The following is a 20,191-nucleotide window of genomic DNA, read 5'->3' as shown; positions in this document are numbered from 1 at the left end:
GCTTAGCTTGGGCTCAGAGGCCTGACATCCACATGTACTTAATTTTATTACTATTTTCTCCATGCACTTCACTTTGTTAGTATTTTCATTTTAAGACAAATTATTTGTCCCAATAGATTTTTTTAAAGTATTTTAAATCAGTGAGGTGCCATTAGTCTTTTCCTGCCTATCTTAGTTCAGGCTGCTACAGCAAAGTACCACAGACTAGGCAGCTACGAACCACAGAAATTTATTTCCCACAGTCCTGGGGGCGGGAAGTCTGAGATCAGGGGGCCAGCATGGTGGGGTTGTGACAAGCGTCCTTTTCTGGGCTGCAGGTGGCCACCTTCTTCTTGTATCCTCATGTGATAGAAAGAGGGTGCGAGCTCTCTAGGGCCTAAGAAGGCCATTTGTGATGGCTCCACCCAAATAAATTCCCAAAGCCTCACTTCCTAACACTATGACTTTGGAGGTTAGGGTATCCACATATGAATTTGGAAGGGAACACAAATGTTCAGCCCGTAACACTCACCGTTCCCTTCCCTGCATTACCTTCTGTTGCATTTGGCTTGGTTAGAAACACAAGAAAAGAAAAAGCAGACCAGCAATGAGTTAACTAACCAAAGTCTGAAGAATCTAAATCACAACACCATTTTGGACACATTTTCAACCAGAATCTGAGTTCCAGTCTAGCTCAGCCCTTTGACAGGAACTACCACAAACCTCCCCTGTGGAGTCAAAGCCCCTCCCCTTCATAGACAAAGAACACACAGAGCCCAAGCTCGCTCACACAGGGCTCCAAGCATGCACAGCTTCCACTCCTCCTGGAGGCCCCTGAACACGCCATCACAGGAACCTCCTTTGTCCTCCATGTTCCCTGCTGTGGTGGGTACAGCTTCTCTGCACATCACCCGGGGGCTGTCCTGGTGGAAGCAGTGCCTACACACACACACACACACACACACACACACACACACACACACACACACTTATTTTTAATCTCATCGTTCACTATAGGAAGCCTAGCAGCGATCATTTATTGAGCCTATTCTTAGGGTCAAACACTATACCAGATATTTTATATATGAAATAAATATACATTATTCTACTTAATCCTCACAACGGCCCTATATGATTTTTTTATCCCTGCTTTACAGCTAAGGGACCATGTTGAAGATTATACAGCTAGTATGTGACAGCACTAACAACTGATTCAAGGTCTGACTCCAAATCCTACATTCTTTATGCCATGGTGCCTTCAATTCACCCTTTCAAGAGGTCAGTAAATATAGGCAACTGAGCACACAGTCTTGCATTTTTATTTAAAGTATCAAATACAAAATTTAAAACGCATATTGTATATTAGTTGTCTCATTATTCTAGGAAACTTCCATGCTTAAGCTACCAGGTAGGCTATGCAATTACATCTCTGAATGGATCAGGCACGTGGAACTATTTTTCCTTCCACAGACAACCCAGGCTATATAAACAAAAGCCTAGTTCTCAGCATTTAGATCTAAAGTGTGCAAATGAACAAGAGAGTGAAAATGTGACTCATGTTGATAAATATTACAAACTTACGAAACTCATCTTTTTAAAGTGCAGCAAGTTCTTAAGCATGCTTTCAAAACAGAAAGAGCCTTACAAAGATTTCCTGAGTAAGAGCTCAAAAGCACAGGCAACCAAAGCAAAAGTGGACAAATAAGATCACACCAAGCTGGGCTGGGCGCAGTAGCTCACCCCTGTAATCCCAGCACTTTGGGAGGCTGACGTGGGCGGATCACAAGGTCAAGAGTTCGAGACCAGCCTGGCCAACATGGTGAAACCCTGTTTCTAAGAATATAAAAATTAGCAGGTGTGGTGGCACATGCCTGTATTCCCAGCTACTCCAGAGGCTGAGGCAGGAGAACTGCTTGAACCCAGGAGGCAGAGGTTGCAGTGAACTCAGATTGTGCCACTGCCCTCCAGCCTGAGCGACAGAGCAAGGGGGAAAAAAAAAATCACACCAAGCTAAAAAGCTTCTACACTGGAAAGGACACAATCAACAAAGGGAAGAGACAACTCATAGAATGGGAGAAAGTATTTGCAAACTACCCATCTGACAAGGGATTAATAAACAGAATATACAAGAAATTCAAACAACTCAATAGGAAAAAATAAATAATACGATTAAAATATGGGCAAAAGATCTGAACAGACATTTCTTGGAAGAAAACATACAAATGGCCATCAAGTATATGAAAAAAAATGCCCAACATATCTCTTCAGACACATGCAAATCAAAACTACAATGGGATACCATCTCACCCCAGTTAAAATGGCTTTTACCAAGAAAGGCAATAATGCTGGCAAGAATGCGGAGAAAAGGGAACCCTATACATTGTTGGTGGGAATGTAAGTTAGTATGGAGAATCTTCATAAAACTGAAAATAGAACTACCATACGATTCAGCAACCCTACTGCTAGGTAAATATCCAAAACAAAGGAAATCAGTTTGTCAAAGAGTTATCTGTACTCCCATGTTTACTGTAGCACCATTCAAATAACCAAAATATGGAATCAACCTGTGTCCATCAACAGTTAAATGGATAAAGAAAGTGTGGTATACATACACATGGGAATATTATTCAGCCATTAAAAAAAAGTGAACTCCTGTCATTTACAACAACATGGATAGAACTGGAGGACATTGTTAAGTGAAATAAGCCAGGCACAGAAAGACAAATAACGTGCGGTTTTCAGTCATATGTAGGAGCTAAAGGAAAAAATTGACCTCATGGAGACACAGAGTAGAATGACAGTTATCAGAAAACTGGGAAGGGCTGTGGGGAGGAGGGAATAAAGAGAACATGGCTAATGGGCATAAAAATACAGTTAGACAGAAGGAATAAGATCTAGTGTTCAGTAGCATAATAGGAAAATCCATGGCTCTGCAAAGGCTTGAGGAAAAAAAAAAAAAAAAAAAACCTAGAGAGGGTCTTAAAATTCTCTAACTCCTCAGTCTTGCTTCATTTGTGCCCTCTCAAGCAGCTCAGCAATCCCACAAAGGCTCTAACTCAAGCAACCGTTGTTAAACTAGAAATGCAAGATGTGCACACATTCCTAAAAATAACAGAAGGCAGTAAGTTACACGCCCAGCAAGTGGTACAAACAGTAAGGAATGAGGGCCTATGAAGGACTCTCTGGAATCACTGGGTCCAAATGGTCAGGGCGCTTCGTCGAGGATGTAGGGCTAAGCAGAGTCGCCTTTTCTCCTCTTAGAGAGAGAGGAGGTGCATCCTGAGAAGGGAACTCCAGGAGGGCAGGCTAGGGAAGGACATCAGAACACGTTCTCACAAGACCCAGGACTCAAAGCAGGTGCAGGGCCTGGTCTGGGAGCAGTACGGTCAACTCTGTGGAACCAGCCCTTTCCTCCAGCGGGATAACACCAGCTGATGGGAGGTGCACCCCGCACAGGCTCACCCTGTGTGCACACAGAGGAGGGCCCAAGCAGCGTCAGGGGCAGGAAGGAAGACACCACTTAGGCACACTCAGGAACAAACATAAGAAAATAAAGCTAATTAGTGAGGACTTAATTCAATAAATATGATTATACTCAACACTTAGGAGTGATTCTATAATTTGCATGTCTATACTATTTCAGGTTTATTTTAATGGCTAATTTGTTATAAAACAATTCTGATACACTTCTTTCCCCCAAAAAAATCAATTTTTCTCTAGTCACCCAATTATCAAGGTTACTGTACACGCCACCAAATGAAATTACAGATCTCTGAACATGTCCTACTGCCTGCACATTAAGGTCAACTCACTTTGCAGGAGCATATCCACATCAACTAAGCTCACCTGGCCAATACAAATAATGTATCCTGAGCTCCATGGCCCCTCTCAGGACTGTCTTACATGCAAGCAAGCACAGGGAATGCCTGCCCACTCAGGAGGGCTTATACCTGCATGAGAAGAGCTGTTATCAGAGACTCACAGGGGGGCAATTCTGAAGACAAAGTGAGGCAACATTTCCCAGAGCCAGGGAGAACATTTGTCAATCAAGACCTATCTCAAAAGCAAGGTTCGGGAAATGTGATCATTCCCCACCTGCAGAATACCCTCTCTACCTATAACTACCAATCTCACCTGGTCCCTCTCTGGAACTGGCTCTACCTCAAAGTAGTACTTCAGGACCCTGGGCCAAGTTTACCTCCCAACCTGCTAGCCTCTCTATTCCCCACTGCAGGTGCAACATCACATGGCTGATTCAATGTCACAAATATCAAAGCAGCCTCTAGTATGCATAAACGTAGAATGCTAAATTCCGCAGGGGATATAGGGTCCCTGCCCAGCTTTGGAACGGTCCACACCTCAGCAGCACTCCTTTAGCAGAGACTGGCCCAGAATGAGCTGGTAGGTGCAGACTGAGACATGCACTTCAATAAGCTGGCGGCACGAGAATGTCCAAAATAAGGTTTAACTGCAACATCATGTTCACCAAATAATGTGTCCTTTAAACGTATCATTTTAAATGTCTGTTTTTGATCGTTATTATTCATTAAACTTTAAAGTATGATTTGGGCTGGGTGGGGTGGCTCACATCTATAATTCCAGCACTTTGTAAGTCTGAAGCAAGAGGATTGCTTGAGGCCAGCAATTCAAGGCTGGAGTGAGCTATGATCACACCACTGCACTTAAGACCCTGCCTCAAAAAATAAATAAATACATAAAATAAAGTATGATTTGTATGGAAATGCTTCCATCAGGTGCTCCGAAGACTATTACCATAGAGACCAGTAACTTGACTGTTTCATGGCCCTAAATTGTACCTACCCTTCAATAACTATGGCCAAAGGTCATGAGAGTTCACTGTTGGGTACAGACAGGTTGGGTGAAAGTGTGACTTTACCCATCTGATCTTCCTTCAGCTACTTTCTAGCCTTTAATTTTCTTAATCTTAAAAATGAGGTGGTTTCTAAGGCCTTTCCAAGATTCTAACGTCCTCTAGTTTCTTCTGTTTCCTACTTTTAGAAACTTTGTTACAGTCCCAAAACTGCTTAACGGCTTTAAAAAAAATCAAACGTTCACTTCTTTCTAGAAATGTTTTTTGAATACTCTTGGTCTTTAGGAGTAGTATTGGTCAGATAAGTCGATTGATTGGTATTCAGTGTACTTGACACTTTGTCGTTTCTATTTGTTTGCACACTCTGTGGGGGCAGGGACTTGGCTTTGGTGCCTTAAAATAAAAGGTAAATAATGTATTTCTTCTTGTACTCACTTTAATTCCAGGAATGGAATGAGTGCCAGGGCTTTAGTGACATTGATGGCAGAAAGGTATGTGAGGACCTATTTTTAGTCCCCCACCTGTTTGACATACAGATGAGTTCACTATCCATTGCTTTAGTCTGTATTAGGGAGAAAAGGCTAAACATTTTTACAGCTGACTGGGAGTGGTGGCTCATACCTGTAATCCCAGCACTTTGAGAGGCCAAGGCAGGTGGATTTTTTGAGCCCAGGAGTTCAAGACCAGTTTGGGGAACATGGTGAACATCTCTACAAAAAATACAAACAAATAGCCGGGCATGGTGGTGTGTGCCTGTAGTCCCAGCTACTCAGCTGAGGTGGAAGAATCACCTGAGCCCAGGAAATTAAGGCTTGGCAGTGAGCCATGATTGAACCACTGCACTCCAGCCTAAGCAACAGAGCAAGACTCTGTCAGAGAAGGGGAGGGGAGGGGAAGGAAGGGAAAGGAAGGGAAGGGAAAGGAAGGGAAGGGGAAGGAAGGGAAGGGAAAGGGAAGGGGAAGGGAAGGGAAGGGGAGGGAAGGGAAAGGAAGGGAAGGGGAAGGAAGGGAAGGGAAAGGGAAGGGGAAGGGAAGGGAAGGGGAGGGGGAGGGAAGGGGAGGGGAGGGGAAGGGAAGGGAGGGGAGGAGAAGGGAAGGGGATGGGAGGGGAAGGGGAAGGAAGGGAAGGGGAAGGGAAGGGAAGGGAAGGGAGGGGAGGGGAAGGGAAGGGAGGGGAAGGGAAGGGAAGCGAGGGGAAGGGAAGGGGAGGGGAGGGGAAGGGGAAGGGGAAGGAAGGGAAGGGGAAAGGAAGGGAAGGGAAGGGAGGGGAGGGGAGGGGAGGGGAAGGGAAGGGAAGGGAAGGGAGGGGAGGGGAGGGGAAGAGAAGGGGAGGGGGAAGGGAAGGGAAGGGAGGGGAGGGGAAGGGGAGGGGGGAAAGGAAGGGAAGGGAAGGGAGGGAAGGCGAAGGGAAGGGAGGGGAGGGAAAGGGAGGGGAGGGGAAGGGAAGGGAGGAGAGGGGAAGGGAAGGGAAGGGAGAAGAGAAGAGAAGAGAAGAGAAATTTTACAACTCATAACATTTCCTTTCCAAATAACTTCAGCCCTGCAATAAAATGAACAGAGCTGTAAGACACTAGTGAGACTTGGATTCTATTCTGAGCAAAATGCTTTATGAAATCAGGAAGAAAACATCTTAAACAAAATGACCCATTTAACAGGCAAGAACCTTAAAAAAACAAAAGTGAATTGGTCCTAGGGACTAATTTCAAAATAGACCAAAAAATCAAGTTTCTAAAAAATGACTTATATTCCCATTTCTGTCCCTAACTGAAATTTTAAATTTACCTGAATAGTTAGTTATCTCTCTGTTCTTTATCTATTTTTAGAAGGCATTTAAAAACAAATTGCCTGGCAGGTCTAAAAGTGCTTGATTAGTATTTGTCCTGCTATAAGGAAGTCATGAATGAAAAATCCCCTAATGAGTACAAAATACATGTTGATTTTCTTACCAGTAGTATTCTTTTTTATGAGTCTTTTCCTGAGCTACAAGAAAATATGAGTGAATTCCTCTATCACTTCCATGTGGAAAAAGACTTTCTAATTATGACTCAAAATCCAGTGCAATAAGAAACTGACAAATTTGCCGGGTGCAGTGGCTCAACTCTGTAATCTCAGCACTTTGGGAGGCCGAGACGGGCGGATCACGAGGTCAGGAGATCGAGACCATCCTGGCTAACACAGTGAAACCCCGTCTCTACTAAAAAATACAAAAAACTAGCCGGGCGAGGTGGCGGGCGCCTGTAGTCCCAGCTACTCAGGAAGCTGAGGCAGGAGAATGGCGTAGACCCGGGAGGCGGAGCTTGCAGTGAGCTGAGATCCGGCCACTGCACTCCAGCCTGGGCGACAGAGCGAGACTCCGTCTCCAAAAAAAAAAAAAAAGAAACTGACAAATTTGACTAGATAAAAAAAATGTTTTAAACCTTCTGCATGGCAAAAAATATACTAAGCCAAGTCAAAGTTAACAAATTGAGAGAAGACATTTGTAATATACACCACAGATAAAAGACTAATATTACTATCCCCAATATACAAAGAAATTTTACAATTTGAAGAAGGTGACCAAAATTCCTATAGAAAAATAGATGAAAGATACAGACAATTCACAAGATTTTCTAAATGGCCCTTAAATGTTTGAAAATACGTTCAACCTTACTCATAATAGGAGATATCCAAATTAAAACCACATTGCAGTGCCATTTTCTTCTACCATATTGGCAACAATGTAAAAGCTTGGTAATATATTATACTATGGGTGAAGCTGTGGGAGAAAATGGTATTCTCATAAATTGCTGCTGGGATTGCAAAATGGTTCATCATTATGGAAAGAAGTTTGGCAATATCTAAGAAAACTATGTATGTCTTCACATTACAATGCAGCGATTTCACTTCTAAGAATTTACCCTGAAGATACACCTCCAACATACACATAAATTATTCACTGCAGCATTATCTGTAATTGCAAAATGCAGGAACTCCCTAAGCACTCAAACTTGGAGAGTTGTTGAGTAAAATATGGTACATATACATAATGGCACACCATGTGCTGTAAAAAAGAACAGTATACACGGTATGCTCTCTTTTGTCAAAGGGAGAGAAGAAAATAAAACATAAATACACATCACACACACACCCCTGCCTATTTTTACAGAAGGTAACAAAATAAATCAGAAAATAATGAAGTTAGTATCTACATGATGGGTGGATGAAGTGGGAGGGATGAATGTAATGTTCTCTGGATATACCTTTTTATGTGGTTTTAACTTTTAAATGCATGTTAATGTTCTATATATTCAAAACATAAAATCAAGAATGAAGAGGAAAAAATCAACTAAAAGCAAACTGAAACAAACAAAAACAACTGTATTTTAAATGAATTACTTAACCACATTAAGTAATTAAGTATAATTACTAAATTAAGTATATGTGTTACCATGACAAAGTACCTAAGAGTAGGTATTTATAAAGAACATAATTTTTTCTTTTTTTTTTTTGAGATGGAGTCTTGCTCTGTTGCCCAGGCTGGAGTGCAGTGGCGCAATCTCGGCTCACTACAGCCTCTGCCTCCCAGGTTCAAATGATTCTCCTTCCTCAGCCTCCCAAGTAGCTAGGATTACAGGCGCCTGCCACCACACCCAGCTAATTTTTTGTATTTTTAGTAGAGACCAGGTTTCACCATGTTGGCCAGACAAACGCCTGACCTCGTGATCTGCCCACCTCAACCTCCCAAAGCGCTGGGATTACAGGCCTGAGCCACCACACCTGGCCAAGAGCAGAAATTTATTTTCTCACAGTTCTGGAGGTTAGGAAGTCCAAGATCTAGCTGTCAGCAGAGCTGGTGTCTGATGAAGGCCTGTTCCTCATAAAGGCCACCTTCTAGGTGTCCTCACATAGCGGAAGAGCAGAACAGAGAAATAAAGCCCTTCCTCAAGCCCTTTCATAAGGAGTCTAATCCCAACCTTGAGGGTTCCACCCTCATGACTTAATCACCTCTTTAAGGCCTCGCTTCTAAATATGATCACATTGGCTGTAAAGTTTCAACGTGTGAATTTTGGAGGACACATTCAGACCACGGCACACACTGAAAGGGGAGTAAAGGGTAATCAATATAAGCAACTTACGAGCTTCCGTATTTAACTACAGCTAACCCCTGAACAATGCGGGGGTTAGGGGTGCCAACCCCCACAGAGTTGAAGATCTGCATATAACTTTCGCCTTCCCTAAAACTTATTTACTTATGTCTATTGCTGACCAGTAACTAGCCTTACCAATAACATAAACAGTAAATTATCATGTATTTTGCTTTATGTATTATATACCATATTCTTACAATAAAGCTAGAAAAAGACATATTCTTACAATAAAGGTAGACAAAGAAAACATTATTAAGAAAATCTTAAGGAAGAGAAAATACATTTACAGTACTGTACTATATTTATCCATACAGCAAGTTTACACTTCCTGTTTACAAGATGAACTGTCTGTCTGAAATGGCAGCCACCCCAGGTGCAGACCAGTCTCTAGTACCATCAAGCAATTCAACTTTTTCTTGTAATGTCATGACTTTTCTCTGCTTCTTGGGAGCACTTCCAGCATCACTAGTGTCACTTCATATGGATCTCATGGTGTTATTCAAGTATTGCACAAAACAGGAGGAAAAATACATGAGAACAGTGACAGGGCACTTTTTACTGTAATGTGCAATTCATTCACTGGGGACAAACTTCTCACACTAGGATGACAAGCATCACGCGATATTTTAAGTGGATACTCACGACACCGGAGCTCATTGCAATAGCAACAGGAGGAGGCTACGAAATTATTGCAGTAGTGCAGTACATACTACAGTTAAGTTTATGCAGTTACAATTTAATACTACTACATCTTTATGTTTGTCTGTATTTCCCTCGACTGAAAGTAGCACCATGTGCGGTCTGTTTGTGTGCATAAGTTTTGATAAATTTTAACATTTTATAATAAATTTGTATATATTTTATGGTAGGCAGTAAATGACAAAATAGAACAGTACCTGCATTTATTTTATGCATTCATGACACAACTTTTTCTTAATTTTTTTTCAATATTTCTAGGCTATGCAGCTCATCTGTGAATTTTTTCAAATTGTCACAAATCTCTAAAAATTGTTCCCATGTATTATTGAAAACAATCCAAGAATAAGTAGACTCACATAGAGGCCAACTGTACATACCTAGTTTGGGAAACTGGGCAGAGGGAGGGTGAAGAAGAACTGCAAGCAAATTCTGAACTCTTCTGTATTAGTCCGCTTGTGCTGCCATATCAAATACCATAGACTGGGTAATTCAAACAACAGAAATTTATTTCTCAGTTCTGGGGGCTAGAAAGTCCAAGGTTAAGGTGCTGGCAAGGTAGGTTTCACCCTGAGGCCTCTTCTCGTTTATAGGTGGCCACCATATCACTGTGAGCTCACATGATCTCTTCTTCACACAAGCTCTCAGATGTGTCTTCTTTTAGGTCACTAACCTCATCATGAGGGCCCCACCCTCATGACTTCATCTAATGTTAATTACTTCTTAGAGGCCCCTTTTCCAAACATCATCACATTGGAGGTTAGGGCTTCAACATATGAATTTTTGGAAGATACAAACATTCAGTCCATAAATCCTTTTAGAAGGTTTGGTTTTCATATTAGTACAGGTGTAGTAAATCTGAAATTCTTTTTAGATGTATTATAGCATTAAGCAAACTATGAAAGAAGGGATTATAAAAAGGAAATGGGGGAAGGTATAGGGGTGGTCTGGAATTGGAAATACTGGTGTAAATTCATTATTTCTAAAACACATCTATGTACGTGTATACATATATGCACGTATGTACGTGTGTGTGTGTCAGTTTATTGCCTCTCAGCTCCCAACTCATCAATACATGCTCTATAATAAACAACAGAATTCCTTTAAGCATTTCTCCTTTAAAGTGAGCACAAGGTTAAGCTTTCTCAAGAAAAGGGACTAGAAGGACACCACAAGATGAAAGTAGTTCCTGAAATTTCCAGGGCTCTTGACAGTGGAAGATGCCATGAAGGTATGAGAAAATCCAGGAAAGTCCGTCTATCTGCTAGCCCAGCACACAGTCCTATGACCTTACAGCTTTGGCCTAGTGACAATCTTTCTATAGCTCCTCAACATGGAAACCAGTGATCCTGTCACTTGTCCACACTCCTAGCTGCCAATGGCCTGAGGGTCACAAAGTGAGTGGTCACTCCTTCTGCAAGCCCCTCTCTACCCCACCTCCTGTATGGGCGATTCACTTTGAAGGCCCTCTGCCCACACTCCACCACTACCATGTAGGGATAGCCTCCTCCCTTGCCTGCACTCCAGGGGGTATTTACTGATCGCCCAACAACTCTAGACCAGCTCTAGTCTGGCTAAGCTAACAAATTTCCGTGCTATGTGCTAGGCTGAACCACACCTTCTCCAATAAGATCTGAACCCCTTCCAAGCTTATCCTCCCTTGCATCATCTCCTTCAGCCCTAGGGTACCATACAGAGTCTCTTTATATCTTATTGTTTCTCTCTTTTCAGTTAAAAAATATATATGTGTGTGTATGTGTGTGTATATATACATACTTTTTTTTTTTTTTTTTTTTTTGAGAGAGTCTCACTTTGTTGCCCAGGCTGGAGTGCAGTGGTGTGATCTTGGCTAACTGCAACCTCTGCCTTCCAGTTTCAAACGATTCTCCTGCCTCAACCTCCTGAGTAGCTGGGATCACACGTGTGTGTCACACAATGCCTGGTTAATTTTTGTATTTTTAGTAGAGATGGGTTTCACCATGTTGGCCAGGCTGGTCTCGAATTCCTGACCTTGGGTAATCTGCCCGCCTCAACCTCCCAAAGTGCTGGGATTACAGGCGTGAACCACTGTGCCTGGCAGTTAATTACTCTTTATATTAAACTTCCTGTGTTTAACCTACTGTGTGGTTTCCATCTTCCAATTGAACCCAGACTGCTACTGAATGTGTGTATGTGTGTATGTAAGTATGCATATGTGTGTTTGTGTGTGTGTGTGTGTGTGTGTCTGTTGAACGAGTCTAGCAGCAAAGATATTCCAGTAACAATGAACACCTCTAGAGGCCAGATGTTGGTTTCTAATACCATTCCCCATTGAAACAGCATTCCTCAGAGAAATTGCTGCTTCCAGACCCAAGGCAGGGTAAGTACAAGATGATGCTGAAACATAAGCTAGAAAATAAATAAATAGGTGCCCACCCACCACTGCCAGTGATTGGGGTGCACCAAAAGGACACATGAGCCAACCTAAAGGGGCTCCTGCTGGCCAAATCTGGGACACTTTGACCAAATTTCAATCCAAATAATCAAAGGAAATAATCATTGAAGAAAAAAGTGGAAATCCATGAGTTTACAGATAGGTAGGTGGGTGGATAGGGAACAACAGGAGGCTCTTCATTACATCTGTCAGCTGTCAGTATTCACGGAGGGAGTAGTGGAATTAGAAAATCACCATTTTTGCAACTATCATAGAAAAGATTGGCTCATGGAAGAACCATCGATGGATTATAAATCTAGGGAAGAAATTCTGATAAAGAATAGGATATTTGCATGGTTTTGAAGTTATCTCTCAACAGATTATCAAATACAGGGGGGAAAAAACCAGTAACAACACAGTTGAGAAAATGGACAGCACTTGGGCCAGGTGATCAACATTAACATCACCAATGAGGGGCAGATAGCTACCGTGCACCTCCACATGTGACACCCTGAAAAGGACACATCATTTATGTAATATTCTGGCTTGGGATGATTAATCTAAATTTAATAATAAAAACAAACAAACAAAAAAACCACACAAAATACCAAACATTCTATTAAAAACAAAGAGGGGCATTCTTCTAAAAGGTCAAAGTCATAAAATATAAGGAAAAACTGAAGAGCTGTTCCAGATTATAGGGGTCTAAAGATATCTAACAACTAAATGCAGTGTGTGGTCCTAAACTGTATCCTGTGTAGAGGAATAAAGAAAAACTACAGAGGATATTTCATCACTTGACAAAAGTGGAGTATGGAGAATAGTTTAAGTATTGAATTGAGGTTAAATTTCCTGAAATTGACAACTGTACTACAGTGGTTATGTTCTTGTTCTTAGGAAATACACACTGAAGTATTTTAAAGGACCAAGATGTATACTCTCAAACGATCCGGGGGGGAGGAACACCTCATATATATTACGAGAGAGAGAGTGAGTGTATGTGTGCACTTGGGAGTGCAAAGGACAGAATAAAGCAAAATGTTCATAGCTGAATTTGAGTAAGAGTATTCTTTGTACTTTATTCCAATTTTTGTGTAAGTTTGGAATTATTTCCAAATAAAATGGTTTTTAAATGCCTTTTATCCAAGGTCCTATGGGACATTCATTAACAAGTTCTCTGGGTAAGCATGCAGCTCTGCCACAGCCCTCGAAAAGAAAGAGACTTGTCTAAAACTACACAGTCCAATATGGTAGTTACTAGCCACATATGGCAACTGGGCACTTGCCAGCGTGGCTAGTCCAGATTGAGATGTGCCAGATTTCAAAGACTAAGTATAAAAAAAAGAGTATCTGGGCCAGGCATGGTGGCTCACGCCTGTAATCCCAGTACTGCAGGAGGCCGAGGTGGGCGGATCACCTGAGGTCGGGAGTTTGAGACCAGCCTGACCCACATGGAGAAACCCCATCTCTACTGAAAATACAAAATTAGCTGGGTTTGGTGGCGCATGCCTGTAATCCCAGCTACTTGGGAAGGCTGAGGCAGGAGAATCGTTTGAACCTGGGAGGTGGGGGTTGCAGTGAGTCAAGATTACGCCATCGCACTCCAGCCTGGACAACAAGAGCAAAACTCTGTCTCAAAAAAAAAAAAAAAAAAGAGTATCGGTTATCAAATTAACAGTTTGTATATCAATTACATGCTGAAATATTTTAGATATATTGAGTTAAAGTATATTAAAATTAATTTCACCTGTTTCTTTTTACTTTTAATGTGTCTATTTAAAATTTAATATTACATATGTGGTTCATACTATGTTTCTATTGCACAGTGCTGAGTTAAAATATAATAATGCTTTTTTAAAAAAAAGAGGTAAAGGCCGGGCGTGGTGGCTCAAGCCTGTAATCCCAGCACTTTGGGAGGCTGAGACGGGTGGATCACGAGGTCAGGAGATCGAGACCATCCTGGATAACATGGTGAAACCCCATCTCTACTAAAAAATACAAAAAACTAGCCGGGCAAGGTGGCGGGAGCCTGTAGTCCCAGCTACTCGGGAGGCTGAGGCAGGAGAATGGCATAAACTCTGGAGGCAGAGCTTGCAGTGAGCTGAGATCCGGCCACTGCACTCCAGCCTGGGCGACAGAGCGAGACTCCGTCTCAAAAAGAAAAAAAAAAAAGAGGTATTGATCACTTAAACAAGTATTTCATTACTAGGGGAAAATTTCAGTTTACATTACAGAGCCTGACTCCCCTAAGGTGTTTTAATCTTCAAAATACATAGTTAGGTTTTTTAAAGCATAATTAAAGGAAAACAAAATTTTAAGGCCTAGGAGACAAGCAAAAGCTCTTTGGTCATGTTGTTTAACTAATTCCCTAATTAGTCACAAACGCCATCTGTAGTGAATTTCCTGAAGAGGTTAAAAATAAAAAAATCTAAAATTTTGAAAAATATCAAGTGAATGGAGAGACAATAGATGGTTTTTACACTCTTGTTTTCTGTATAAAATTAACTTCCCAAGTCCTAAACATTAACTCATACTGTCTTATAAACAAAGCCATCAAACATTTATTTCTGCTACCAAGGACTTTACAAAATAGACCTTTCTGACAAAGATGGTGCTTTCGAGGTTGTTGTTTTTTTTTTTTAATGTTAAGGTTCTGATTAATGAACTCCTCCTTAAACTCTAAATATTTAACCAGCAAAGAAAGAATACAGATAAAACATACAAATCTGGGTTTTGCCTTAAACATTGTTACAGGGATTATATAGTGGGAGGAAAAAGAAAGTTTGGAAGTGAGCTTGACTAGGAGGATAAAGAAAAGTCCCTAAGATAGAGACAATCTCCTCTGTATTTTAGTAGACCAAATCTAACTAGGCCAAGTGGAAAAAACAATACATGTCAGTAAGAATTCCCTAAAACAGCAACAATGAGGAAGAGAAACCAAATGGAGGCTGCCAGAAGGTACAATAAAAACACCCAGCAATAGAATCTTGGACAAAATGCACAGGCGTGTTTGTTTTGGAAGTTTGAAGTCAAGTTTGTGGGTGGACCCAATTGGAAACACTAAACTGTTGCACAGTACAAATTCTCATGTTTTTCCTTGTGGCACCCTTCCCACCCATCCTATACTATATCCCAGAGAATTGACCGACTTCTAGACAAAAACCTCCTAGTAAAATACGATGCCCACTGCCCAATCCATTTCTGTGTTTCTGACTAAAAGCCTCGCTGTTGAAGGCCCAATAGGTAGAGCTCCATGCAGAGCTGAGGCCCCAAGTCAGGCTCTGCTGGCTTGCAAGGAGGCAGGAAGATGAATGAACTGCACATGATGCAGTCCAGAATGCCTTACAGATTAGGTACATTAGTGCCCAGTGTCCTAGAATCCCAAACCTGTAACAGAACTAGGGCAAAAGTCCCTCCTCCCCACACAACGGGGACACCTCCCACCTGTACTAACCTCTCACCTGTCTTCTGCCTCACATTCCATTCCCACATTTAGCAACCATGAGGGCGCTCCTCTCTCCTGCTAAGCCAGATGAGATGTAACTAGGCAATTCTTCTCTCCATCAACATCAGGCACTGAAGGGTTATTCTCTGGGTTAGCCACAACTCGTTTTGGGAATCTCAGGCACAGTAGAGATGGTGACAAGGATTGAAAACAAGAATGATGTTGTGAAAAGCCAAATACATAGAATCTAGAAGGTTCTTTTTTTTTTTTTTTTTTTTTTTTTGAGACGGAGTCTCGCTCTGTCGCCCAGGCTGGAGTGCAGTGGCGCGATCTCAGCTCACTGCAAGCTCCGCCTCCCGGGTTCATGCCATTCTCCTGCCTCAGCCTCCTGAGTAGCTGGGACTACAGGCGCCCGCCACCTCGCCCGGCTAGTTTTTTGTATTTTTTAGTAGAGACGGGGTTTCACCGTGTTAGCCAGGATGGTCTCGATCTCCTGACCTCGTGATCCGCCCGCCTCGGCCTCCCAAAGTGCTGGGATTACAGGCGTGAGCCACCGCGCCCGGCTGTAGAAGGTTCTTGAGTTCAATTTCAGCTCTGTCAATTAGCAGAGATACCTTACTTTGGGTAAGCTGCTTAATGTCTCTGTACCTCACTTTCTTCATCTAAAAAAATGACAATAACAGGTGCAAAGCTGCAGAGCTGATGTGAGGACTGAGTGAGCTATAGCACTTAGGATGCTGTCTGGTACACAGTAAATACTCAATCAATATCAGCTCCTCCTCCTCCCTCCTCCTGCTCCTCCAACTTTCATATAACTAGCTCTACCTCTTCCCCAGCCGCGCGCACGCACACACACACACACACACACACGCCAGCTCTCAGAATGCTGGCAATAGGAGTATATTCACAGGCATGTGACTGGAAGTTTCTTATTGAAAGAAACTGAACCACTATGGAGAAAGCTGCTTGAACGCTGACCTTTGGCAGTCCCAAGAAAAGAGCTGGTTCTCCCCCAGATCACTATATAATACAATAAAGCTCACCAGCTAAACACCCCCTACATATACACACACAAAAGATGCCAAAGAGATTAATGGTGCACTGCTTTTACATTTGAATAAATATTCAAGGATCATTAGACATTTAAAGAAGACTTCAATTATAAAACATCTGGGTGGTGGTGAGGAGATTCACAGAGAACCACTCCTATACACACTCACACATACCTCTTTTAAAAAACCTCAAAAAAAGCAGATCTAATGCATGTAGAAAAAAAATTTGTTTAAAACCATAATTTGTATCCTCACAGAAGTATGAGAAAATATAGTGCCCATAAAATAAGAACTGGAGCAGCCAGAGGATTAGCACAAGATGAAGCATCCCTCAAATACTATATTTTTGATCCATATTTGATTGAAAAAATTCCACATATAAGTGGATCCACAAAGTTCAAACCATGATGGTCAAGGGACAACTATAAAGATAAATTAGATAATATATTTAAAGTCATGGCATTACTAAGTGATGGAGCTAGAATGTAAAATGAGTCTAGCTCCAGGGCCTGAGCTCTTAACTACTATGCTTCTAAAAACTCTGGAAATGTGAAGACAAAATTCTGAAGAAAACTACCTAAAAATCTGTACCCAGCCAAACTATCAAGTGTGAGAGCAGAATTAGGACATTTATAGAGATAAGAAAGTCTTATAATTTATGACTTACAAATACTTTCTTAGGAAGATACTGGAGATTATGTTCCAATAAAAAGGAGTTAGACCAAAAAACCCCACAAGATTCCAAAAACAAGACACAGAAGAAGTAGGGGGCAGAGAGAATTCCCAAGATGATGATTAAAAGGAAGTTCAGGAAATCACCTGGGCAGCAAGCCCACTGAGCAACCAATCCAGAGAGCAGAAGGATGACAAACGACTCCCAGGTGGAGGTCTTCAGGAAAAAAACAAAAACAAAACAAAACAAAAAACTACAGGAACTGATAAACCATCTAATCGGTCTGAATGCATGAAATTACACTGAAGAGAAAGGAAGGTTTTGCAATAAAGGAACTAAACCACTGGGGGGAAAATTTTTATCATGAGGTGAAAAGAGTTAAATAATGAAGGAATACAATCATAGTACCCTATTTGGCTCATCTGGGAATAATAGTGACATAGTTTAAATAGTGTAAACACTGAATAATAACCAATATTTGTGATACAGTAATACTGGAATGATTAGATGGTAGGGCAAAGTTGGGTTGAGTGACTATGAAAGAGAAGAGAGCTAAATCTCCGCCTAACGAGATGGGAATGAAGTCAATAGACAAAATCCTAAAATTGATTCATCAAAAAAATAATAGTATGAGCCTTTGTTAAGTGGCCAGGACAATAGGTGGAGGGAGGGGGGAGACAGGAGTTAGAACATTGCTATTTTTCATTCTTAGCATTTACCAATATGTATAAATATTACTGTGATAAAAAATTAACTCACACTACTGAGCTTCGGTATAAAAATAGGTAAGCCAGTTTAGGTGAAATGAGATTCTGACCTAAATATAAAACAACAGTTCCATTTCTGCCTCTTTGCTAGAAAGTTTCCTTATTCAAAATAAGAATTCCTAAGACATTTAAAAGAAGAGTTGTTCCTTAGCCGGGCGCGGTGGCTCACGCCTGTAACCCCAGCACTTTGGGAGACTGAGGCGGGCGGATCATGAGGTCAGGAGATCGAGACCATCCTGGCTAACACGGTGAAAACCCGTCTCTACTAAACATACAAAAAATTAGCTGGGTGTGGTGACAGGTGCCTGTAGTCCCAGCTACTTAGGAGGCTGAGGCAGGAGAATGGCATGAACCCGGGAGGCGGAGCTAGCAAGTGAGCCGAGATGGCACCACTGCACCACTTCAGCCTGGGAGACAGAGGAAGACTCTGTCTCAAAAAAAAAAAAAAAAAAAAAAGAGCTGTTCCTCAAATCCCTTCAGTCTACAATAACTGGCTACAATTAAGAGTTAGGCTCATGTGTACATTATCACAGTACCAAGGTGACTGATGTCTATTACTTCTTTAAGACTATTATTTCCATAATTGATTAAGCATAGCCAGTGTTGTCAACTCTCAGTTATCCACACTGGTGAATAAATGCACTGAACTGAATGGTAATTTTTATACTCACATTTGATTTTTCAACAATTCTATTTCAATATGACAGTACGACCCAAACCAAAAGCACTGTCTTCTTTCATGCCACAAACATTTGTTACTATTGTTTATTATCATGACTATGTATGTCTGGTCCCACCTGCCCATCCAGCTTTGCTTTCCACTACTCTCCAACACTTCCCCAAACTCTTCCATGTCCAAAACACACACCAAAGTCATTCAAAACTCTGTTTAAGGGTGTCTCTTCCCTTCACCTTTTTGAAGCAGTGTCTTATAGATGGAAAAACACACAAATTCAAATCTCAGGTCTGCCATCATCTAGTTCTGCAACCTCCGACAATTTCCTTAACATCTCAGAACCTCAGGTTCCTCAACTGTATAGCAGGGATGTTAATACAAAGCCGTAGAGAGATGCTATGAGGGCTACACTAAATAATGGACATAACACACACAAAGTATGGGAACATATATGGCAACTGTCATCAGGAAAGACAACATTATATCCGTGCAAACGATATCCACCCTCTGACACACATGATAGGCGATCCACCTGGGCTGGAACAGTGCCTTTTTCATCACAGTAGAGCCAAAGCCCAATAGCATCTAGCCTAGAGCAGGCTCTCAAATATTTTCGGAATCAAAATGAACATTAAGGTCCAGCTCATTCCCTGACTCCCCACAGGAAGCTTCCCTGTCCACATTGGTCCACAGTGCTTCATCCTCTGACCTACTACAGCACCCTGCAGTACATCAGAACAGTACAATATCTTCCACCCATTTCTTCAGCCTTGGTCTAAAAAAAGAAGACAGACTCACCAGGACAATGAAGTTAACTATGGCTATATTCAGGGAATGTAAGAATATTTTTTAAATACCTAGTTGACTTCATTCACACACTGCTCCACCTTTCCAGTCCCACTATGCAGATCCTTTCTCTCAGTGTTCCCACTGAGGAAATCCTTAGTAATAAAGCTGGCAGATAAAAGTGGAACATCCATGAAATTCTAGTAAGTGCATTTTATCAGTTTAAACTCCTTTCCAGGGTAAAAAACTAGGTAAGTTTCCACTATTCATTTTGCTCAATACAGTAAATTTACCTGCAAAAAGTACAGTTAAGTCCTCACTTAACTTCAGGGATAGGTTCTTAGAAGCTGAACTTTAAGCAAAAACGACCTGCATATGAAAACAATTTTACCTTAAGCTAACTGATATAAACAAGAGTAAATATCCTACGTATATACGACATACTACTAAATGTCATTTCACTTCAAGCTGCAGTTTCCAAGAACTTACCAACAATATTGAGGACTTACTGTATAGAAAAGTCTGAGGGGTTGTGGTTTTGCAATTCATATCTCTAACATTATACGGTTTTGAAACCTGCCATGCAGATCCACTGAAGCCACAAACATTCAACGATGATGTAGCCCTGAGCTTCTCAGCCCCTATTACCAGCTACAGATGACCCCAAGGAGGGCTTTTATCCACCAACGACGCCCTCTCTGGGATTCAATGCACCTCTGGGAGTGGGGCAGCCCTCCTGTTATGGA

General features: G+C 41.6%; 1 protein-coding gene and 1 long non-coding RNA gene across 2 annotated transcripts in view; one reads left to right on the top strand and one right to left on the bottom strand.

The window, feature by feature from the left end:
* TULP4 (TUB like protein 4) overlaps positions 1-20,191 on the bottom strand; it is a 289,770-nt gene that overhangs the window by 184,084 nt on the left and 85,495 nt on the right. The window lies entirely within an intron of this gene.
* On the top strand, positions 14,607-18,253 carry LOC141410086 (uncharacterized). Its single transcript, XR_012433580.1, has 2 exons — positions 14,607-15,745; positions 16,064-18,253. It is a non-coding gene; the product is annotated as an uncharacterized lncRNA (long non-coding RNA).

Source organism: Macaca fascicularis, chromosome 4 (genome assembly GCF_037993035.2).
Source record: "Macaca fascicularis isolate 582-1 chromosome 4, T2T-MFA8v1.1".
Lineage (NCBI taxonomy): Eukaryota > Metazoa > Chordata > Mammalia > Primates > Cercopithecidae > Macaca > Macaca fascicularis.
This window is presented reverse-complemented; position numbering and strand designations above follow the sequence as displayed.